The following is a 25,155-nucleotide window of genomic DNA, read 5'->3' on the forward strand; positions in this document are numbered from 1 at the left end:
CCCTTTGTTGCTTAAGCCCAGTATGGATTGAGTTTTCCATTGTTAACAAGTAATTAGCTGATAGAGGTGCCCTCTTGAGGGAAGTAGTGTGTATATGGTAAAGCACTGGGCAAAACTCCACCTGTGGACGTATTTACAGTGGAAATAACACGCCCACCCCTTCTGGCGTGGTTTTGGAAGAGGAATGCAGCTATCAGTAAGGACCGTCTTAAACAGTTGCTCTCTTGGGCATCCTGACCAAGTCGACTCCCGCCATACCTCAGCCCTGAATCAAACACTCCGTGTGGGCTTATTACAAATGAACCTTTATTGAGGGTTACGCTCTAATAAGAACACTTTTTTTTTGAAATCCCAAGGCCAAAGACTATTTTGCAGATAGCTTTTGAAGAATTTCAGAGAGTAAAAGTGTGGCCAAATGTGGTAAAAATAGAGTTATGTTTAGAGAGAAACTCCAAAATGGGTTGAGTATGAGGGTGGACCAGCGATTCTCAGCTGGGAACAGTTTTGCCCCCAGTGAACATTTTTGAGTTGTCTTGCCTCCCTGTAGTTGTTTAGGGGGTTGAGCCCAGGGCTGCTGCTGCTTATCCTACAGTGCACAGAACAGCCCCCTCAGCAAAGAATTATCTGTATCAATGGTGCCACAGTTGAGATATCCTGGGCTAGACTAGGTAAAGTCAGACGATTCTGAAATGTATGAGCTTTTTACCTCGAACAGGGTAGGGGAACATTATTTGGAACTTGGATGGCCCGTTAGAAGGATGTTCTCCCTTTGAACAACGAAAGGACAAACTGGGTTTTGTCCAGTCGATGACAGCTGTGAATGCAGTATCAAAAGGCAATGTGTAGATTTACAGACCCGGGAGATGTAAAGCAAACGACGAGTAGATTCCATTCAAATTGAGGTAGACCAATGTAGGCTATCTACACTTTGGCTGCGTTGTGAATTCGTAGTGCCCTTTAGTTTGCAAGGGTTTTGTTTTGTTTTTCAAGGCAGGGACGAAGTGCTTGACTACTTCTACTTTAATTCTGATAGTTAATTCCTCTGATCCTTGTCCCAAATTTGATTGCTTTCATTTGTCCTAAATGCCATTTACAAGAGGTTTTAGAATGTAGTGCTATAGCATTTAAAACACTCTTACAACTGGAGTGTTTTTGGAAGTAGGGGCTTTGTGGTCCCTACTGTGCTAGCTAAGTATAGATGCTTATTAGAACATAAGAATTTTAATCTGCAAGTTATGAGTAATGCAGTGAGCTGTAAAGCATGTACCATTTCACCAGGATAGTTCCATTTTCAAACTTTTAGGAGTTTTGTGGAAATGGATAGTTGATATATCTAATGTTGTTTTAGTTGGCTACGTATGTAGTTTAAATTCGTATGACATGGCTGCTTGCATTCCTTGAAGGACTGAGTTTCTACATGGATATGCTTCTGTCCAATCTGGCTCTTTGAGAAGATTTTGTCCTAGCATCTCTAAATCGTTTAGAAACACATTTATGAGGAGTTCAAATGCTGATGACTGTGTCTGGAGTGTGGAGGGAAGCCTGGGTTTTCCAGCCTGCTTTTTATGGTTGTTTGAAGGAGGTGCAAGTAATTCTGAACTGTTGAAGGGTAGAGTGGCTTAAGGTGGGAGTAGATACCAGAGGGGTAGCCAGGTACAGTTGGGGAAGTTATTTGTGTATCGTTTTGATCTGTACCCCATAAGCAGTTAGTAAACCATTGAAGGTTTTGGATCAAGAAATGATGGATCAGATATATGTCTTCAGAAATATGATTATTTGAGAAGGTGATTATGGCTGTATAGGATCCAGAGGTCGCCCTATGTGGTCCCTGAAAGCCTTTGTGCCTTCAATGCATGCAGGGAGGCAATGTAGGTTAACAATTATGAGAGAAGGTGCTGGAACCAGTCTTCCTGGGTTCAAAGCTTGGCTCAATCACTTACTGGCTGTGAAATTTTGGGCAAGTTATTTAACCTCTCAATATGCCTTAGTTTTTTCACCTGAAAAATGGAGATAACAAGTATGCCCACTTCTTTTAAGAATTCAGGGCTTCCCTGGTGGCGCAGTGGTTGAGAGTCCGCCTGCCGATGCAGGGGACACGGGTTGTGCCCCGGTTCGGGAAGATCCCACATGCCGTGGAGCGGCTGCGCCCGTGAGCCATGGCCACTGAGCCTGCGCGTCCGGAACCTGTGCTCCGCAACGGAAGAGGCCACAACAGTGAGAGGCCCGCGTAATGCAAAAAAAAATAAATAAATAAAAAGAAAAAAAGAATTCAGTGCACTCATATTGATACAAGTAAAGCAGTTAGAAATATGCCTGGCATATAATAAATGCTCAGGAATTGTTAGCGACTCTTGTTAATAGTAATGACATTTATTGTTTTCTTGTTGTTTTTATTATTACCAGCACCTCCCGTGTAAAAGAGGCAAAGGGATTACAGGTGTGGGCCCAGGATTGGAACGTTGGAAGGCAGTGGAACTGGACCCCATATGCACATTAAAATCCCCCGGAGAGCTTTTTAAGACTATCAACCCTGGAATCCTACTCAAGATCAATTCAATAACAGTGTCTGGAAACAGGGCCTAGACCTGAGCATTTTTAAGCTTCCCAAGTGATTTGCATTCTAATTATGACTCACTTGGTGTCAGGCCTGATGCCCTGCCTGGCCCAGAGGAGACAGGAAAAGCTGGGTGGTAACACTTGAATGAACTTCACCCCAAGGGCGACAGGGATGCCATGGCGGCGGCTGCAGAGGAATCACGAGCAAATCCCCTGTCTGTGTTCCAGAACAGCCTCGCTGTCCTCGCTCTGTGTGTCCTGCTCCTGGCCTGGCATCCCACATTCAGCTAGATTTGTCAGCTGTAAGAGAGCCAAGGACCATGGGAAGTCAGAAGCTCTGCACAACCAGACTGCTAGGAACCCAGCTGGTGTCTCCCCATCAGTGATAGATTATGTATCGCCAGTCTCATGCCTTTGCACATCAATCCCCCAGCAAGGACTTGCTGAGCACTTTCTGGGGCCCAGCCGCCTGCCAGGTGACTGGAGGGCAGCAACCAGATAGCGATGTGGCTGCCACTGAGGAGTGAGTTGTTATTGTTTTGTTTGCCTTTTCTACAGGAGCCAAAATTCAGGCTTGTTAAGTGGTAATTGACAGTCCTTCCTTCTAAGGAAGTTTCTCTTGGATTTGCTGCCAATAGGAAGTGTATTATTCCTCCTAGCACTATAGCATTCATTTATCGAGTGCCCACTCAATTATGAAGCATGACAGAGTTTGCCATCTAAGAGAGGAAAGACCACTTAATGATTCCTCGAGTCAGAAGTCTGGAATAAATGGATAGACAGATCAAAGAGTTAAGGGGATTCCGTTGTACTAGGAGAGGCAATTTGAGCAAGAGCTGGGTTTTCCACTTAAGTCTTTTCTTCTTTTCTTTTTTTTTTTTTTTGCGGTACACGGGCCTCTCACTGCTGTGGCCTCTCCCGTTGCGGAGCACAGGCTCCAGACGCGCAGGCTCAGTGGCCATGGCTCACGGGCGCAGCCGCTCTGCGGCATGTGGGATCTTCCCGGACAGGGGCACGAACCCGTGTCCCCTGCATCGGCAGGTGGACTCTCAACCACTGCGCCACCAGGGAAGCCCCCACTGAAGTCTTAAAGGAGCGTTTGAATAAGTTGTGTGGGAGACAAAGTATGTTTTTGAACATTAAGGAATAGTGATTTCAGCTGATCATCTCATAGGCTAACAACGTGCTAGTTGTGGTTGTTTTCTAAACCGTGGTGGGAGCACATGTAAGACCTGGTGGAAATTGAAATTCTATTTTGAGATCTTAACAATTATTCCCCCTACCCCAGGGGAAATTGAACTCTCTCAGAGAGTATGTTTACCATAGTAATTTTCTGGGTCTGATTGTTTTTCTGGATGGACAATTCTTACATGTGAGGGAAATAAAAAAGCTTCACCCTTTGGGAGGGGTTTCCTTCTAGAGTTGAAGAAAGGTTCATGGTTACTGATCCAGACTGAAGGACGATTGATGGTTAGTGACCCAAATCAGACCTTGTTCCTTGGATTTGACTTGGGAAGAAGATAACATGGGCTTCCCTGGTGACGCAGTGGTTAAGAATCCACCTGCCAGTGCAGGGGACACGGGTTCGATCCCTGGTCCAGGAAGATCCCACGTGCCACGGAGCAGCTAAGCCTGCGCGCCACAACTACTGAAGCCCATGTGCTCTAGAGCCTGCGTGCCACAGCTACTGAGCCCACTGCTGCAACCACTGAAGCCTGCGTGCCTAGGGCCTGTGCTCCGCAACGAAGAGTAGCCCCTGCTCGCTGCAACTAGAGAGCCCATGTGCAGCAACGAAGACCCAACACAGCCAAAAATAAATAAAATTAAAATAAATAAATTAATTAAGTAAACACATGTGGACCTTTAAAAAAATAAAAGAAGATAACAGAAGGCCATTGGGAAGCACAGATCAGAGGTCTTATGTAGATAGAGATGGAATTGGGAGGGTACTGGGTTTGGGATGAGGGAGCTTGGGAAATGAGACATAGCTGAGACTTCTACTGAATCTAATAGTTGCCTTTCACCTTCTTAACCATAACACCCCAATATCACCAGTATTCTTCTTTGCAATCAAAACTTACTCCTTTCCTGATGTAAATAGTAAGCAGAAATTATGGTTTAAATGTTTGCCATGTTTGTGAAATTGAATTGGAATATATGAACAGGTCTTTTAATCAGGTTCTCTTGGTGAGCTCCAGAAAGGCATCTTTCTGTGAATAAGTGACTGAAAGGAAGATGGGTAATTGCTGAGGTTTCTCTTTTGACATTCCTTTACTCCTCTCTTCCGTTTGCCAGAGACTCCAACAAAGAACAAAGAGATGAGGGAGAAAGGGCAGGCTGGCTGGCACAAACACTATGCGGAACACCCAACAGAAAATCCCTGAAGGTCATGGAAGATCTTCTCTTCCTTTTATAGTGATTCCATAGCACTTGCCTGGCTGGTGGGGCTGTTTTCTAAATATGCAACAAGAACAAAAAATGATGGTTATGTCTTACATAGTGTGAGAAGAATGTCTTGAATTTGTGCACTGCCTTTCTTCTGAGAACGTTCAAAGTACTCTACAAACATGACACCATTACTCCCTGGGAGGAGACTGTGGACAGACTTTCAGGGGAATAATCCCTCTTCAGCAGTTTGGAAGGAGCTCAAGCAGAGATCAGTGTCCAGACTCAGCTCAAGCAAGTGTCCCAGATTGGTTGAGTTCTAAATCTCACATAGAGAAAGATGGTGTTAATACTAAACACGGCCAGATAAAGTTTACGTTGCAGTCTCTTGGTGAACTCTATGTCTCATGCTTTAAGAAGACACACTGTATGTTTTTCTTGTTTCTTACTGTTTTTCCCAAATGGCCATTCTTCAATCTAGCCTCCATCCATTTTGTTTGTTTGTTTGTTGGAGTAAGGCAAAAATAAAATGACAGAACAAAACAAGAGACACCAAGAAGTATTTGTGTTATCATGACAACACCAAATTGACTCACCTCAGCAAAACCTGGAGTCTTAGAGAAGATTCCTTGAAGAGAGAAATGGAAACGGCGTACCTCCCTCTGTTGTTCTGATTAGGATCTTGTGGCAAAGTAGGGTAATTAGAAATTCTTTTAACTTGAAGGAAAGAACAAATGCGGTAGTTATTTCTTTCTCTGCCTTTGCAAGGGAAATGTAATCACATCCAATAAATTTGCTTATTTTTCTTTTCTTCATTCCACTTCCCAGTCCCTGCCCTGCCTTCTGCCTGGCTCTCTTAAGAAATCTTGGGAGGTCCTGCCCATGGCAGAAAATTCACAGGATATGGAGAGGAATGGAAGGGTGTCTCGTAGATCTTAAATCATTTCCTCAAATCAAGGTCCACTTCAGGGGAAGATTCACTGGACGAATTACTGGAAGTATTGCAACAACGGTTATTTAGAAATTGAAGGTGAAAACAGGAACTGTTCAGCAGTATAGGTCAAGTTCTCTTCCCATTTCCTTTGACGCTGATATGAACTGGCTTCAGTGTTTTTTCCACTGACAGGTGTGATACTCTGTCAGATGAAGTAGCTCTTCCATTAGAATCTTTATTTTCTTAATCACCAGAGTACCTCTGGAAGGAAATGGTGCTGGCCATTTAAATCATGCTATAAATACTTGTCCTGTATCTAGACATGACACTGTACTTCTTAGGTTTACAGTCACAGCAGCAAGCCCTGTGCCTTATTGTGTGCTCACCAGGATTTTTGGCGGGCTCTTCGTGTTTCTCTCCCCAAATACTCCCTTGTTAATTAAAAAAAAACAAAACCAAAAAAACTTCTTGTGGGTATAGTGGGAGTCTTTGATTGATTGAATTGGATTGAAAAGAGACCGTGATTGTTTGTGGCATTTATTTATACAGTTGACCCTTGAACAATTCAGGGGTTAGGGGTGCCAACCCCCCAACCCCATGCAGTCAAAAATCTGCATATAACTTTTTTTTTTTTTTTTTCGGTACGTGGGCCACTCACTGCTGTGGCCTCTCCCGTTGCGGAGCACAGGCTCCGGACGCACAGGCTCAGCGGCCATGGCTCACGGGCCTAACTGCTCCGCGGCATGTGGGATCTTCCCAGACCGGGGCACCAACCCGTGTCCCCTGCATCGGCAGGCGGACTCTCAACCACTGCGCCACCAGAGAAGCCCTGCATATAACTTTTGATTCCCCCAAAGCTTAGCTACAAATAGTCTACTGTTGACCAGAAGCCTTACTGATAACATAAATAGTCGATTAACACATATTTTGTATTATATACTGCATTCTCACAATAAAGTAAACTAGGAAAAAGAGAATGTTAAGAAAATCATAAGAGAAAATACATTTACAACACTGTACTGTTTTTATCCATACTGTAAGTTTACTTTGTTTACAAGATGCCTTGTCTGTTAATACCTGCATCAGTACCATCTTATATGATATAAAACAGTGTAGATGTTATACTAACACTAGCATCAAAAGTAAAAAGATAATGTACAAAGAAATTCATATTTATGATGATATAATGACATACGGTATAATGATTCATGCGTTGATAACAAAGAAGCAGCAATATGATTGCCCTGTGGTAGCCTAGTGTCATCAATACGATTGCTTCACAGTACCCTAACCTGTACACTAATGAATGAATCGTTATAAAATTTTTATAGCATACAGTATTACAGTGATGTTCATATTGGATATTGTATTGGAAACGTTGTTACACTTCAAAACCCACCTACCTGTGATGATAGGCTGATACGCAGTTTCTCCAGTTACCAGAGAGAGGCATATTGTATGGTAATGTAATTGTTTGAAAGCGAAGTTATAAAACAGTAAGGAAACTAATATGTGATTAATTTTATATGCAATATCACTTACCTTTGTGCCTGTGTAAGGATAGACGAGTATCTACATATATTTTATGCATTCATGACATAGCTAACTTTTTCTTAATTTTTTTGGTATATCTAGGCTGTGTAGTTCGCTTGCGTGTTTTTTAAATTGTCACAGATCTCCAAAAACTTTTCCAATATATTTATTGAAAAAGCTCCATATATAAGTGGACTCGTGCAGTTCATACACATGTGTTCAAGGGTCATGTGTAGATGGACTGCCAAATTCATCTTCTCAGCTTTTCCTACTGTACACATTACTCTTGCTGAGAAATTTCCAGTGTCTTTCCTTCCAAAGGCTAACCCCCTTATTATGGACACTTGGAGCCTCCTGCCCCCACCTGTCTCTGTGAGTGCATCACCCTCTCTTCCCACCCAGAACCCCCTGCTATGGTCACGTGTTTTCTTGTGGCTTATTTTGGTCTTTGGTTGCTAGTGTCATGTGAGATGGGGTCTATGAAATTTTGGCCATTATATACATGTCATATTCAATAAGGTTGGGGATCACAAAACATTGCTCTTTGTTTGCTGTGTAACTTTACCCTCCTTTTGTTATTTTGAACCTTTCAAGGCTGTCCAATCTCTTCAGCTGTGTTGACATCCCTGTAATGTTTGGGACCACAACCATGGTGCCCACGCTGGGAGGCTTCAGCACATACACACATGAGGAATGTCTGTCCCCAGCCTGTACTGACTTACCTTCTGTAACCTACTGAAATTCCTACTGGAATCAGAACTGAGACCCCAAATGCTTGAAACCTTCATAAAGTTCTGTCCTTTGGAGCATGTAACGTGGACCTCTCGTAGATGTGACACTCTGTACTGGAATCCTTGTGTAACTTGGCAGTTTAAGTTGGGGACTGGACACAAGAAGCATTTACCTTGTGCTAAAGTTGCTTTGTGGAGAGAAGTTAACAGTGGGGTTCCACTGTGTGTAATTTGAACCACTGAATGTGATCTGTGGTACTTGTTCATTGATAGAGATTATGCAGAACAAGTGCCATCCTTAAGGGATGAACTCTGATGGGTGGGCACTAGGGGTGCACATCTGTCCCATGCATACAGCCTGGAGGTGCTCCCGTTGCTTGTAGCAAGCACTGGTTTCCAGATCCCCGAAGCCCACAGCCCTTCTCACTCACAGAGCGGCATTCTGCTCACAGATCTAGGTTAGTTCTGAGAGGCAAGTGGGAGGGCTGTCCCATCAGCTCCTGGCGTGCTCTCCTGGAGTTCAGGGACACCCACTGAAGAGAAATGGTGAGGTGCCCATGCTTGGTAAGGGAAAGGAGGAATAACTTCTGTCAAAGCGATATGGAATTTCAGAGCAGAAAGTGGCCTTAGCTCTCCTGCTGTGATGAGGAACACTCACGAAAAAGAGGCATCCTCGAAACTTCTTGCTCTTTCCCAGGCTCTGCAGGACCTTTGAGTTCAGCAACGCAGGGGATAATAAGCAGTGGTGTTTGATAATTCCCATATGAAGTTTGTAGCCCCTAGATAAAATTCTAAATTGCTTGGGCATTTTCCATTAATAGCAGCTGAGTAAGTAACAGGTGGGAGTTTGTGTGTGTGTGTGTGTTAAAAGAATTTCTGGCTCCTGTTGGTGACCCAGTACTGTCCAAATTGTAAGTCCTATCCTCTCTACTTGTCTAGGGAGGGTGACTCTGGTTACCTTGTTTAAGAAAGAATGAATACATCTAACAGCATGTTGCAGAAGGGGCTTGTTTGACTCTGGGATGGCTTTGTAACATTTTCCATTTTCATCACTTTGATGTGATATGACCTGTGCTGGCATTTGGATTCAAAAACTGGGGTTGGAGTCTAGACTCTTCTGCTCAGGAGCTCTGTGTCTTTGAGCAAGCTCCTGAACTCCTCCTGGGCCTCACTTTCTTCAACTGGGGAAAGGAGATAGTTCCTGCCCTACTTATCTCTTACAGCATTTCATCTGGCTTCAAAGAGAGAAGGTGCATATAATGGGGTAGGTAGGGGTAAGTAAATTTGCATAAGGACTTTGATAACCTTCCTGGGAAGGAAGGGACCAAAATCTCAACCCTCTTTCCTAGTAATTTCAGGCTATAGAAACCTTCAGGGTGGGCTGAGTGATCTAGTACCATAGGAGTATAAAAAGGCCTCTGTGAAAGCACTCAGGGTGGAAAGATGTGTTGGATGTGAGCAGAGATGCTGGATGTTGCCTTGTTCCCAAAAGCAAAGGGTTTGGCCTTGAGCAATGTCTTGGGTGGGTAAATCTAAAGAGATGGCAGTTGGGAGCCCAAGTCACGTTTGGCATGTGGCACCCACAGCTGAGATAACTCTGAGTAGGGAACCCTCCTCCTTTCTAATTGAAGATTTGGCACACTGTTTGGTGGGAGAGTAGAGTGGTTCCCAATGCTATCAGTTTACCCCTTTAATGAGAAATATCTTAAAATGCTCCTTTTCTATCTTGAAATGAAAATTATAGATAATAGCACATATACACATATATGATCTACAAAAAATAATCAACCTAATGTCCTAAGTATAATATAAAGAAAAAATGAATGGAAACCAATTTGTAATAAAGCAATATGGCCCAACTATACCAGAAGACACAATACAAAGTCAGATATTACACGTGTAGAATCTCTGTGAGCACAATGGCCACATAGGCCAACTGATACAGGTATAGTGGGTTGAAGACTGTCATAATACAAGCAGCTTAGCTGTTAGTGATACAATCTTCTGAAATGGTGAGCCACAACTGGTGACGTTCCAAACAAAAAACCCAATAATTTTCCCTTTACTGAACGTGGTAGCTGCATTCCTGGAAATTCCAGTGTATGTTAAAACCTTGCCACGATCTTTTGTGCTTATATGTAAAACAGAATCAGGATCTAGGCTCAGATAATTATAAACAGGGGATAAAACTTTAATGCTTGGTGGAGTATTTTTGGATGGTTGAGTCATGTAGGTCATTGTTCTTGATGAGTAAGATGTATCACCTGCTTTGCAGGATGTCTAGAATCCCTGGCTCTGCCCACTAAAAGCCAGTAACACACCTTCAGTCATTGTGACAACCAAAACGTGCCCTTCTAATTTTAAAACACCCTCTGTAGGTCATGCCATTCTCATTGAGAAGCACAAGGGTAGAGGTCCAGCTCACCTCCATTGCTCTGGAGACAGTTGGAAATGACCAGGCCTTCTAGGGAAGGGATTAATAGCCAATGGAAGACCTTATTGAACTTCATGGGACCCCAGATGTATTAGCTTGAACTGCAATAACAAAATACACCAAACTGGGTGACCTAAACACCAGGAATTTATTTCTCAAAGTTCTGGAAACTGGGAAGGCTAAGATCAAGGTGTCAGCTGATTTAGTTCCTCTTTTCCTGGCTTATAGGTGTTGCCTTCTGTGTCCTCACGTAGCAGAGAGAGAGCTCTGGTCTGTCTTCCTCTTCTTATAAGGACACAAATGCCATAATGGAGGCCCCACCCTCATGACCTCATCTAAACCTGATTATCTCCCAAAGACCTTACCTTCAGGTTTAGTGTATGAAGTTTGGGGTGATTAAAACAATAAGTCCATAACACCAGGTTTCTGGTCTTTGTTTTCTAAAGCAACCATCTTCTGTCGGGAGCTTCTGGGATCAAAGGAGACATCTGAGTTCTGGTCTTCTGGGATCAAAGGAGACATCTGAGTTCTGGTTCTAGGGGCTACCTAGAAACAAGGGGGATGAAGAAACCCCTTGTTTATGAGGAAGTGCCTGGGGAGTTCTTAGATCTTTTGGGGTGGGCAGGTGCTGGAAAGGGAATGTAGACTTTCTGCTCTTCTGGACAAGTAGAGTCCCAATCAAGTCATGTTTAAAAGTGTGTACTTGGGAGTTAGACGGATCTGGGTTTGAATCCTGTTTCAGTCATCTGGTAACTGTGTGACCCTGGAAAAGGTACTCGGCAGCCTGAGCCTCCGTGTGAAAATGGGCATAGGCCTACCTGGAAGGTTGGTGGTGAGGAGTCATGAGATCTTTAGTAAAAAGCTTTGCAGGGTTTCAGGCACTTGGTTAGAACTCACTCCGTTAATTTGTGTTGTTGCTTCTGGTAAAACAGTCATCCTTTGAGGACTCATTTTTGTGGGGAAGAGCATTCGTCACAACTGAGGCAGCATTGAAAAACCCTGTGACAAGGTACAGCTCCATTTCTGCAAAAAGTGATGGGAGTTTTTCTGGAAAGTAATTTAGGGGGAAAACAAGCCAACTCTGGATCATGTTGCATGGAATGTTTTAAATATGAAAGCAGACATCTTCCCTCTGACCCTTAATACTTAAGGGAATTTCTTCTTAATACTTCATCCTCAGTCCCAAGGAACCTCTGAGCAGCCATGGCGTAATGACCATCATACAATAACCTTTATACAATTGGGGGTATAGGCAGTGGCTGCTTTGGGATTACGGGTTTGCCTTGTCATGCTGACTTATCTCTAGCTAAGCAGAGTTAGAACCTATTACTATTCTGTTTGGAAAGGACCTGGAACAGAAGTTCATGGGAGTCTTCCTTATCTATGCTATTTCCCCCACAAAGCGAATATAATGTGTGCTTCTGTTGATGCAAAACAAGCAACCAGCAGGTCCTCTCATGCGCACACATTTCCCTGGGACAAACCACAGAGAAAAACTGTTTGGATGTATTTAATGAAAACATTTTGCTAGCTCAGAACTTCTTAAAGAGATCCAGCTTTCTTATGGAAAACAGCCCAGGATTCTTAGAGAAAATATTGAAGGTTGGAGAAGTATTCTTTTCCTTTTCAGTGTTGTTTTGCCAAAGAAGATGCTGGATGTCTTTTTCACTGAAGAGTGAAAGGAAGTTCTGATCATATGCTTCCATCAGTCCATGGACACTTTTTCAAACTTGATTTTCTTTATAACATTAAGGCAAGTGCTTTTCTTGTAACTATCTTGTTTCATAAAGACTAAGATAATTAAAACATAAGAATATAGGGGCTTCCCTGGTGGCGCAGTGGTTGAGAGTCTGCCTGCCGATGCAGGGGACGCAGGTTCGTGCCCCGGTCTGGGAGGATCCCACATGCCGCGGAGCGGCTAGGCCCGTGAGCCATGGCCGCTGAGCCTGCGCGTCCGCAGCCTGTGCTCCGCAGCGGGAGAGGCCACAACAGTGAGAGGCCCGCCTACCACAAAAAAAAAAAAAAAAAAAAAAAGAATGTAAAATATAACGAGGACTAAGGACAATGAGAAATAAGGCAAAGTTGGGGGTAGAAAATGTGTGCTTGTGCGATGAAAATTTGGCAACCAGGGCAAAGAGGAAGATCTCATTTGGTTACATGATTTTTAAAAATAAAGTTTCTTAGAAGGAGCTCAGTTGTCCATGGCACTGAGAACAGAATTACGTTTTTCTCACAGGTACAAATAAAGAGGATATTTTGAGCTCTGAGGATCAATTTTCTCAAATGCCCCACAGTGACTGCCACTGAATTCTATAGGACTGCTTTATAGAATGTCCCTCATTGCTGGCATTTTGCCAAAGTGTGATTCTATAAAGGAAAAGAGCGAGCCTTCAGGCAATTCTCCATTTATACTATGTATTTTCAAATGAACTTGTGCAAAATATTGAGCAGCAAAGAGTTGGCGGTCATCTCGGATAAGTAACTGGAAGGCAGTTCTTTGTAGATGGGAAAGTGCAGAGACACAGACTTGAAACGGTTTGATAAGCTGGGGCAGAGATGACATTCCTTTATAAATGTAAAAAGGAAACGCAAAGGTGTGGGAGGCGAAGAGGAGGCCGTCTCCTTCTGTGTGTTGAAGGGCAGGTGCATCAGAGAAGATGTAGATAATTTGGGGGAAGGAGAAGAAAAAAGTTAATGATAATTTTATTACCTTAAGGTAACTGCTATTAGCACTTTTGTATGTTTCCTCCCCATGCCCGCCATCTACCATGGGTAATGTTAACAAAATTAGAATTTGCATATAATTTTATATCATTTTTCATTTAACTAAGCTGCATAAAATCAGTGATTGTATTTTCTATTATAGGGGCATGTAGGATGCTGTGATATAATTCCTACCATGGTTTTAGGCCTTCCATGAAATGTTATACACCCACATGCTGTGAGAAAACAATGCTTTGGGAAAATTAGGAAAAGAGGCTGTTTAAATGGATCGGTGATCAGTAAAGAGACCAGAGTGGTACTATTTGGCAGGTCTTCTCCTCTTTTAAAGTAGCTTTCCCAGGAGTCCCTTTTTTCATGGTCAAGAATTTTTCTTTTTTGGGGGCGGGGTGGGCAAAAATTTGTTACCGATTATAGAGTTAGACACTGGTGTTTACATTTAAACTAGTCCCCGTATACAAAACTTCCCAATAATCTATTGCTCATTTCTTTCAATTTTGTGTTTCTCCCTCCCAGAAATAAAACATTTCTGATGCTTAAATACAAACGCAAATGCACTGAACTCATGTCTTGAATGACCTCTAGGTTCAGATGTTTCTTTGCTGACCTTGTGTAGATTTCCTTATCTCCTTACTGTATGGCTTTGAAATGTGTCACTTTTTTCGCTGTGACTTTGAATTACCTTCTGTTCCAGGAAGGGATATATAAATGCATTTCTTAAATTGAGGTAGTTTTCTGCTAGCCAGATGCCGTGGTCAGATTTTACCTTCACCCGGGACTGAAATGTGACTTTCCAGTGAAGAAGCTAAGCTTTTTTCTTCCTATCATATGTGGCTTGTAGAAATCAGACCCAGTGTTATGGTTGCTTTGTTCTCTGACAGCCTTAAAAAGTGGGGGGCAGGAAATCCATCAGTAGGTTGTCTCAGACAATCCCTTTTGCACTAAAAGATGATTTCTTCTGAGGAAATTTAACCAAATGTGACTTGAACCTTCTAAATTCTTCCTTTCCCAATAAATGAATTTAAGTATCTGAAAAGACGTCATAAAATTAGAACCTTTCATTTGGTTTAATTAAGCAGCTGGGATTAATGAGAGAATGTACTTTGCCTGCAGTTATGAATCCTCCTCTGTTACCAGTATTCAGTTGATGAAAGGAAACAATCTACATGTTTGGGATTTTTTCTTCTCTCCAACATTGAAAATTTTATAAGCTGCTAGTTTGGGATATTTAACGTCTTATAAGAGAAAAAACTCCAGTTTTCTTTCTTATCGCAAGAGGGAATGGATTTTTGTGCTTCTAGCAGAAGAGGTAGGCTGTCCCTAGGTGGTATGTTTACTGCTCATACTTCTGTTTCAGAAATGTAAATGTGGTATAGGTACTGCATCATAGAAAAGGTCAATTTCCTAACAAATTGGTTCAGCATTTAACTGCAAAGTGAATCCTCTTTTCTCATGAGCTTCTATTCTAAAGCAGAGAAACTGCCTTGCTAGACTAGACAAATGATTTCAAAAACGTGTGATGATTGGTTCAGAGGGTTACTGGGTCCCTGAAATTCTGGGAACATCAATGGATTTCACCTGTAATTCTCTTCTCTCCTTTAGAGGCTCGGGTCACACTATTCCTGGGAAGAGGACTCTGGGTCTGTCTGTGGATTCTAAGGATGTTTGTCTCGATGTTCATGGCTTCTAAAACTTCTTCATTCTCCTTTTAGTTTAGATACTTGTAAGGACCTCTGTGGAGCTGGGTTTCAGGTCAGTTGAGCCCTAGGTTCTCTAATAGCCTCACAGAGCCTTTCCACATGAATGTTTCCTCTTTTCCTCTCACTCCCATCCAGCTCCCCCGTTTCCTGTTATTTCCCCCTCCCCCTCCTATCCCCCAATCCTCCCTTCCTCGCTCTCATAATTTTTTTTGGTTTCTTTCTCTTTATTTCGATTCATTAGAAAAAATATTGGAAAGCGCTGAGCATAATATGGCAATTTCCACCATGTAAAATTTATAATTAACATTTCAAACTCTGAATTTTTTTAATAAGTTAAAACATTATAGGTAAAATTAAAGCCCTTTTTGATGCCTCAGTCCCATATTCTTCCTTGCCCTTCCTAGAGATAACCCTTATCAAGTATGTATCCCGTTAGGCCAAAGAGTCATCTGATGGCCCTTCTTCGTCTGGACGGTCATGTCAACTGGAGCTTCACAGAAGGCTGTCCTCTTGCTTTGTGGGTCATTAGTTTATTACGTGTAGTGAGGGCTCTGGGTATCCCAGAAGCAAATTTAATAAACATCCACTTTTAAACAAGCAGATTGGGACTTCCCTGGTGGCGCAGTGGTTGAGAGTCCGCCTGCCGATGCAGGGGACGCGGGTTCGTGCCCCGGTCCGGGAAGATCCCACATGCCGTGGAGCGGCTGGGCCCGTAAGCCATGGCTGCTGGGCCTGCGCGTCCAGAGCCTGTGCTCCGCAACGGGAGAGGCCACAACAGTGAGAAGCCCGCGTACTGCAAAACAAACAAACAAACAAAAAACCAAGCAGATCGAGTGGCCCCTGGGGTAAATTCATGGAAGGATCAAGTCTAGGAGACTTGAGCAGATGCAGCAGGTCCTTTGAAGCCACAGGAGATGTTCTTGTTGGAGTTCCATCTCCCTGGTCTCCCATGTGTATGAGCAGCCAGAGCCTTAGTGACTGTCCCTGATTTTCCTTTTCTTCCCAGGAAACCTGACTTGGGTCTTCATCACTCCTGACCTCATTCTTCATTGTTCTCTTGGCTTCTTATGGCTTCTAATGTCCACATTTCTAACCCTGGCCTCGTGGCCATTTCCTGATTCCCTGGTCATGTGATGGTTTGGCTTTGATATTCTTAAATATATCCCTAAGCTCTGCTTTATTTAGTTGAAGGAACTCAACGATGGGCTCCAATATAGTCTCCTCACGCTAACCCACCAGAGCATGCTAGGAGATAGGTAGTTGCTGGTAATCCACCTGGCTAAGACTGGACTTTATCCCCAGATCTGCACACCTGTCTTCCATTACTGCCTGCTCTCTCCTGCTGTATCCGGTTAACTTGTCCTCTCGGCTGGTGAATTGTAGTAGCACATAACTGGAGAAATGGAAAATATTGATCAGCCTTGTATAAAGCATGCCAAAATGTTCATCATCCTTTCTCACTTTCATCAGATACCAGGGAAATAATATGGTGTGTAATGGACTCCAACAGGCATCTGTGATTCAGGTCTCATGCTATAGATTGTGTTTACTGTGGGGAAATTAGTTTTATTTGGAGTCTATAAAAAGATAATAGTACTAAAGAACAACCCTCTTTTACATATACTAGTTTTAGTGTTCTTTGGTCTTACAACCCCCTAGTGATTAAACTTGCGGTTCATGAGGGAGAGTAATCGATCAACTTTTTCTCTGTGCTTTTGCACCATCTCTATTTAGGGTGGAGTTACAGTGTTGGAGGACCCTCTTAACTGCCCCCTTTTCATGCTTTTTAAGAAAAACAAACCAAATAAAATAAAACATCAAACAACACAAAACGAAACTTTCCGTATCCTCCTAGAGATTAGAATATGCTCGAGATTCAAATTACCAGCCAGACGTCTCAGTGAGTTCCTCTTCCTGGTAGCAGCAAGAATATTGGGTCCCAAAACACTTGGGCATCTGGCTCTCTGGATTCTAATGCTAGTCCCAGCATTTACCAGTTGGGAGGACCAGAGAGAAATCATCTAACCCCTTTGAACCTCAGTTTTCTTATGTGTAACATAGGAGTTGATGAAACAAGCCTATCTTAGGATGTTGTTAATAAGCCGAAGTGGGTGAAAGGTGCTTAGCAAAGTGGTTGGCATACAGTCAGCGCTCAGGTATGGCTGACTCACCTCTGCTTCCTCTCCTCTCCCCTCGTCCCCCTCCTATAGTGAGTGCTTCAAATCGAGGCTCTGTCATGGGGTTTCCTGCGGTTGATATTGGACCCACCCATTCTTGCTATGTCACCTGGGATAAAACCTTCCCCTTTTCTGAGGTTGTTTCTGTATCTGAGAATCGATAATGGTGGAGATGATGAGGGTGACATACTCGAGTTCACGTTTTAATACAGTGCCCGAAGCATAGTAAATGTTCACCAGTTGTTATTATAACATGATTATTAATATTCTTTCAAGGATGGCAGTCTTAGATCCCTGCTGAAGTTCCGGGGTGCTGGTGGAGTTGAGATGGGGATGGGGTAAACTATATATGAAGTTTAGAAGAATAATCTGACTTTTCAGAGAAGACATGCTGTCTTGATTCGTTCATTTAAATTTAAGTGAGTCTCAAGCGATCCCTAAGGTCCTTTTAGTTCTATTACAGTCTCCGTCCTCATTACTCTCTGTCCCTAGAAGATGACAGAGAAACGGAGCTGCCTCAGATCCCTTCACCGAAGCTGCTGCTGAGGGCTTGGGAGGAGGGGAGCTGCCAGTCCTGCTGGGCAGCAGCCGGCGTTTTTCCTGGGTTTCTGTACGTCCCTTCTCCTCTCTGTCTAAAATGTAAATAGACGCAGTGAGTGTCACCACTTGGGATGTTGTCAGCCAGCCCTGCCTTTGCCGTTTTCGAGTTAGTGGGAATTAGCTGACAATTGTGTGAAAGCAAAGACAGGACCTGGGTGGGCCCTGGGGAGCCGCTCAGCATCTAGTGTTGAGCGGGTGGAAAGTACCCACATCAAACTGCCTGTTTTATAGGTTTTCCTGAGCTCATTTACACTCATCTCCTTTGCTGGGCCTCCCCAGGTTGCAGTCTACAGCCCATTGTCTTTGCCTTTAGCAAATGGAGACTCTCTAACAACACCCGCTCTTAGTTCGGCTTCTTTCATGCAGTATTGGCTGAGCCTAGTCCAAATAAACTATTCCTCTGTGTGTCCAGAGGTAACTACGTGTTCTTCCCCTCTAGCGAATTCGAGGCTTGTGACCTTAACAGTAGCTCACGTCTGACTCGCCCAAACCATTGAGAAAGGACCCTTTTCCTTACCCGTGACGGCTAAGCAAATAGCCCGTGGTTCTCACCCATAGTGCTAACAGCATGGTCGGGTTCTCTTTCTCTCTTCTCAGCCAGTGTGGCAACAGTCATCCTTCTCTGTAACATAGTGACTCAGACTGGACTCTTGTCCATACCCAGAAGAGCTTGTGCACATTTTCTGAAGTGGTTTAAATTAAGGGCTTATGCAAGTCGTTACCCCAAGTCATCAAAACAGCAATTAACTCAATAGCCATGACATTAAGCTAGCTGTTTTTTTCTGGGGAATGTGAAACTGGAAACCAAAGCTGCAGTGTGCTTGGCTCAGCTGTGAGTTTTCCACGAAGCAAAACTAAATATTGCAATTGTAAATATTGTAAATATTTGAGTTCAGAGGGACAGTAGACTACCTCTCTTTTTTGGGGAAAGGATCATGGGGACAAAATGAGAAGTACGGAATAAGGAGAGAAAAAGATGAAGTGTCCAGTTCTGAAGGAACACCTTTATAAATGAATACCCACAGCTTTTCTGTGTTGTTTACTGTATCATGCATCATCTGGTATACTTAACATATTCAAAAACAGTTCTGGTTAAACTTCTCCTAGGGGAATAGTATCTTTGGCAACAATGCTATAGAAAATTTGGGCTAATTTCATTATACATAATGACTGTGTATAGTTATATTCCTTTAAAATTATATTTTGAAGATTAAATTATACTTTTCATGAACTAGAAGAACTAATTTTATAAAGAAGCTATGAAAGCTTTCTCTAAAAAGTATTCTGAGTATTTCTCTACAGCTTATTTGACCTGATCATTTAATGATGAAAACCTAAGTTTTTCTTCAAACTAAAACCTAAAAGCCTGATACTCAGGAAATATGGCAGTAATCAGACTTTTCCAGCCAAAAGAAGATCCCACAAATACTACAACCAAAGGCTTTGGAAAGAAATGTTTTTTGTTTTATTCCTGATTGTAAAATTAACATGTGTACATAGATTATTTGAAAGAGTACATAAAACTATAAAGAAATGAACGTTAGTAATGTAACCCCATTATGAGACCATTGTTAGCACTTTTGAAGTTTTTCTTTGAAAACGTTTTAACGCAGATGTGTCAGGCTATTTAATTGTACCCATTATTAGATATTGTTAATAACTAATGTTGCAGTGAACATTTCAGTGTATTAATCTTTGATTTTCTGCCCATTTCTTTAGGATATATTCTTAGAAAGGGAATCAATTTGTTTAGGCGTCTGACATATTGTTAAATTGCATTTCAGACAGATGATACTGATTTTCACTCATTAGTGTTTCTGTGTGTTCTGACTTCACTGTACCCTCAATGCCTCGGAGTATTATTTTTTGATCCAGTTTTTCTCAACTCTGGCTTTCACTTTGGAATCAGTACAAGAGTTTTAAACGAACAAAAACAAACACAAACAAACAAACAAAACAAGCCTATGCCCGAGCTCTACCGTAAACCAATGAAATCAGAATTTCTGGGGAGTTGGAGGGCCAAGGCATCTGTAAGTTTAAAAGCTCCCAAATGCATCTAGTGGATAGAAAGGATTGAGAACCACTTTGCTAACTGAGTAAATGAAAACTACTTCAAAGCCCTTTGATATCATAGCACATTAGAATCTAAGTGGTATATGTTTGCCTTATTAGCTTGAAAAACAAACATACTGTGCAATTAGGGTCTGGCCAAAATATTTTGCCCCAAGTGGATTTTCACACGCTTGGAAAAAAATAAGGTCATCTCTGCCTCAAAGTAGCTCCCCCCGTTCCTTACCATCTTACCAATTAGTTTTTAGAAAAGTTTTGCAGGGCCTTTTCTACTTTCTCCGATTTCATCTCTAAACTTTCTATCTCTGAGGCTCCTTCAGAAGTAGTACATTTTAATTGTCTTGGCTTTCTCATCGCTCTTCAGTTGTTTATCAAGTATTTCATTTATTTTGGCATTTTCTGCACCAGGCCGTGCATTGTCCATGCAAGAGTCTTTCTGTATTTCGGTGTAACAGTATTTCCCCATCTTTTTTGTTGTTTGGTAGATAAAAATACTAAAGAAGGCTATAAATAGCCTGATAGAAATACTAAAGAAGGCCTGTAAGTAGTTTGACCTGTCAGGTTTGATGATGCTCCAGGCATGTTCTGGGTCCTTCTGGTTGTTAGTCCAGGGAAACCTTTGACGCTCACCCTATTAGGGTAAGTTGGTGTGAAATAGTCTGCTCTTTGGTGAAATATTTTCCTGTGCATGAGAAATAGGGAAGGGAATGTTTCCTATGCACTTCTAGTGATCTTACCTGAAACTCTGATGCCAGATAATTACTTAATCTCCTCAAAGGCTTTTATTTCCTCATTTCTATCTTGCCCCTGGCGCCACACCTCACTCTTACCCAAGAAAGAGAAGTCCCTTTCCCACATCCCCAGTACTCTCTTATAGCCAAGAGTGACCCAATGATACAGTTTTGTCCAACTACATGTGAACAAAATTCTGCTGGCAGATTTGGGAAAGGATTTCATTTTCCAAATAAAAGTGCAGTGATAATGGAACCCCTTTCCCTTCTAGCCTTGAATTTAGATGTGACGTCTAGAGTTTGACGGCCATGTTGCAACCATGAGGTAACAGACCCGAGAGAAAGACCAAGTGAATAGCAAACATGGCTCTGCTATCTTTGAGCTGGTGGACCAACACTAACCATTGCCTGCATCCAGACTTTTTTGGGGAAGTAAACATGCTGTTATTTGAGTCAATGTTAGATGGATTTTCTGTTACACTCAGCTGAGAGCATTCCTGGTTCACGCAGATATTAGTCAGTATCACGTTTAGCCATTGATCGTAGCTTGTTATTTCCTATTTCTTCTGTATAAGAGCTGAATTTTTTTTTTTTTTTTGGGTACGCGGGCCACTTACTGCTGTGGCCTCTCCCGTTGCGGAGCACAGCCTCCGGACGTGCAGGCTCAGCGGCCATGGCTCACGGGCCCAGCCGCTCCGCGGCATGTGGGATCTTCCCAGACCGGGGCACGAACCCGTGTCCCCTGCATCGGCAGGCGGACTCTCAACCACTGCGCCACCAGGGAAGCCCAAGAGCTGAATTTTAAAGTCCAAGACCATTCCTACAAGGGGCAAGGTCAAGCTATCTCGTTATCTCCCTTTTATTCTCTTCTCCCTTTGGCAATGGTCAGATTTGGGCCAGTTTTGGGGCTAAGAACTGGGGAAAGTCACTGCTTCTTATTGTCTGTCTCTGATTATGTCTCTGCCTATGCTGGTAGGTCAGCTTGCTTTAGTCTAAAGCTATTTCGGCTTAATTCAAATAGAAAAAAATGGGAAGTTATTGTCTATACCAACTTCTCCAAGATTTTCACTATTGATTTTGGGCCCACAGACACCCATAATAATAGTTGTTTGCTTCCTTTTTGCTCTTGTTTCTTGCAGATGTCTGTCTTTTACAATCCTGGTAAGGTGGGGAAGCTGATATCTAAGCAGGATATTGGTACCTCTTTTGCGCTAAGTCCATCTGTATTACTCTAATTGGACACAATTTCCCTCATCTTTAATGACTGACATAGTTGTGGGAATGAATGTAATTTGAGGTTACATCTATTTGTTCTGTGCTACCAAATGTTATGCCAGTGCCTTAACTGGTTCTGTTAGAGTGAGCTTGAAGCCACAGGTATATAAAACAATTAAAATGTTTTGGCATTTTTCATCAGTCACTGAAGCATCATAAATTTTTGATTGCTATGTGATGAACATATTTCCTGAGCACAAGTAGATGTGATTTATATGAGTTCAACTAGAGGATGGCAAAGAAAATGCAAGTATGTTTGAGGTTAAAGAGAAATGTACCAAACATCCAGTCATTGCTATAGTAGCTAAGTGTTGAGTCAAGAGGGAAAATAAAGGTAAATTTAACCTTTTCCTCCATATAATCATCACTAGCTTTACCTATTTCAAATTTTTAGCTAAGTGACTTTTAGATTGGTTTTGTGTTGTTTTCTAGCTGTTCACTATTTATTTCTATTAAATATGTAGGAATTTATAGAACTGGTCCGTATTTTGCCCCTATACTTGTCATCTTAGGTCTGTGGAAGTATCATGTAAAAACAGGTATTTACAATGCTGGGCTTGAACTAAACTGCTGAAGCAAAGACCTGGTTTATTTGTAACCAAGAATCACCCAGTTCATCTTCTTTTTCAGATGTGACAAGTACTGGACCGTGAAAACAGCTATGACAAAGAGCTTTCTTTGGAGACTAAGTCATATTACTTGCTCTCTGGAGCGTCCTCTTTACATAGCCTGTCACCATGATTCTAGCTCCATCTGATTGGAACAGAGATTGATCATGGAAAGAAGCGAGCCTATGTAGAATGTTACTTCCTAGCAGAGTGCCCAGGAAAAGGGTGCCAAGGAAAACCCAGGCAGGTCCTTTGCACATGGACACATGAGATCATGTAGTGACCTCCTCCCAGAGAAGGCTCTTACTAATAAGAAACTTTCCTTTTTACTTATTCACTTTCAGCTTCCTTTGTGGCTTGATAACTGGGTGCAAGCTTCACCCTGACATCTTGATTTTAAATATATAAAAGGAATTTTTGTGGTCTACCCTGTACCCCAGGCTCATTGGTATATTCTCTGCATGTTTCAGGTGAGAGCTAGGTCAGTTCCCTGTGAGATCAGGATGTGAGTGGAGGAGACTATGTCCCTTTCTTGAATCTTCATGTCCTTCTAGAGATGTTCTGACTCCTTCTCATCATTCAGACTTGGAACCAAAGAAATCAGATTTTATTCTAGAAACCCGCTGCCAAACCTTGAAGTCCCCCAACCTCAGGCTGGGTGGCAGTGATGGTCGATTGCAAAGGGGCAGTGTTCTTCCCTGACAATACTGAAGTCATTGCTGAGTCTTCTCCACATTCTTAGGAAGTAGACAAGTTAGTAAGTAGTTACCTTACTTCTATACCGACAGAGGAACTGGCAAGAGAATTAAACCTCTCAGTTTCTGGGGCTCTCGTTTAGACCCCATCCTGTGTTGTCATTCAGGCTCCTGGCCTTTGCTCTGTTCCTGGCTCATCCCAGAGGAAAAGGGCCAGACTCCATCACCTGGTTGGCCTGTGAGTTCTCCCCCTCTTTCCCAGTCTCTCCTTGTTAATTATCAGCACAGACAACCCCCATGTGATAAGACTCTATAAAATCCTCCCAGGCCTCAAGTGATGAGGGTAAGAACTAAAAAAATATCTCTGCCGTGGAAGCTAATTATGTATTTTTAATTAATTGTTCCAATTAGTCCCACTCTCTTCAGTTATGTTACTCTATAACAATGTCAGCTGGGATGCTTCTGGAAGTAGAAATTTCTGTAATGGTCAGGTACTCGTCAATTAAAACTCTTACTCTATGCAATTAGCTTTTTGTGTTTTCATGGCAATGCTGGGGAGTATGACAAGCAGCATGGATGCAGCTTACTCGAGAATGAATGGCATCAATCCATTTCTATCCTATAATTTTGATAGCGTATACATATTTTATTCTAGAGAGAAGTCAGCTATCAAAGATAGTACAATTAATGATGAAATAATTGTAAAAGACCTAGTCTTGCCCCTTTATTTATTAAATTTTGTAATGTAAAATTGGACAAACAAATAATAATAGCAGCAGATGGTGTATAGTTAAATATAGTATATATCTGGAGGCAAATGGCTTTCAAAGATTTCAACGAAGCACTTTGAAAGCGTATTTAACATTATTGTCACGGCTATTTGTGATTAGCATATTTATTTGGTCATTAGAATCAGGCTTCTTCAGGATCACAAATAAGGAAGAAGAGGATCGGCTGGTTTCAGTTACCTACCTGGGCCTCCTAAAACTTTTATCTCAGGTATTCAGGATTTTCCTTCTGTAGCCTAAAATTTTATTGTACAATAAAGTTGGCTTTCAAATAGAGCTAAGCACAGCATGACAGTTGTTGCATGATTATTTAATAATTAGAATTCTTTTTACCACAGTCTGTTTTTTAAACATATTATGAACTATTACAAACATACAGGAAAGTACACAAAACATAAATATATAGCTCAATGGTTACTCATGAAGTAAATATCCATGTAAGCACACCAAAGTCAAGAAGTAAAATATTGAGAGCAGCCCTTAGGTCCTCCTCATGTCTCTTCCCAGTCACTCCTTGTGCCTCTCAAAAAGCAACTACTTTGAAGCAATTTCATTCGGCATTCATTTTCACGTTTTGGGAAGATGGCTGTTGGTCTCGTTGCTTCTTTAAAAGCAATTTTCTTTGTATGTTAACTGCATTTAAAATTTCTCTTTGTTTTTGGCTTTCAGCAGTTTTACTGTGATTTGCCTAGTAAAGTCCTAGGCGAGGACTTCCTTATTTATCCTATTTGGAGTTCACAGGACTTCTTGAATCCACAGTTTATTGTTTTTCATCATTTTGGAAAATTCTCAGCCACTATTTTTTTTTCTTTTTTTTTTTTTGAGGTACGCGGGCCTCTCACTGTTGTGGCCTCTCCCGTTGCGGAGCACAGGCTCCGGATGCGCAGGCTCAGCAGCCATGGCTCACGGGCCCAGCTGCTCCGCGGCATGTGGGATCTTCCCGGACCGGGGCATGAACCCGTGTCCCCCGCATTGGCAGGTGGACTCTCAACCACTGCGCCACCAGGGAAGCCCTCAGCCACTATTTCTTAAAGTGTTATTTTGGACTCATTTTTTTCTTTCCTTTCTCTCTAGGATTCTGGAAGTATGTTGGAGTTTCTCACTATTTTTTCTACCCTCTTTAAAAAATATTTTCCAACTTTTTGTCTCTGTATGTTAAGTATTTTTTTCTTACTTTATTCACTAATTTTAGTTCATTAAGTCTTTTTTCTATTCTG

General features: G+C 42.1%; 1 long non-coding RNA gene across 20 annotated transcripts in view; it reads left to right on the forward strand.

Annotated features, from left to right (window-relative positions):
• LOC109549903 (uncharacterized) overlaps positions 1-25,155 on the forward strand; it is a 148,510-nt gene that overhangs the window by 9,360 nt on the left and 113,995 nt on the right. The gene's annotated exons all lie outside the window — the stretch shown is intronic.

The sequence above is a fragment of the Tursiops truncatus genome, chromosome 6 (genome assembly GCF_011762595.2).
Source record: "Tursiops truncatus isolate mTurTru1 chromosome 6, mTurTru1.mat.Y, whole genome shotgun sequence".
Lineage (NCBI taxonomy): Eukaryota > Metazoa > Chordata > Mammalia > Artiodactyla > Delphinidae > Tursiops > Tursiops truncatus.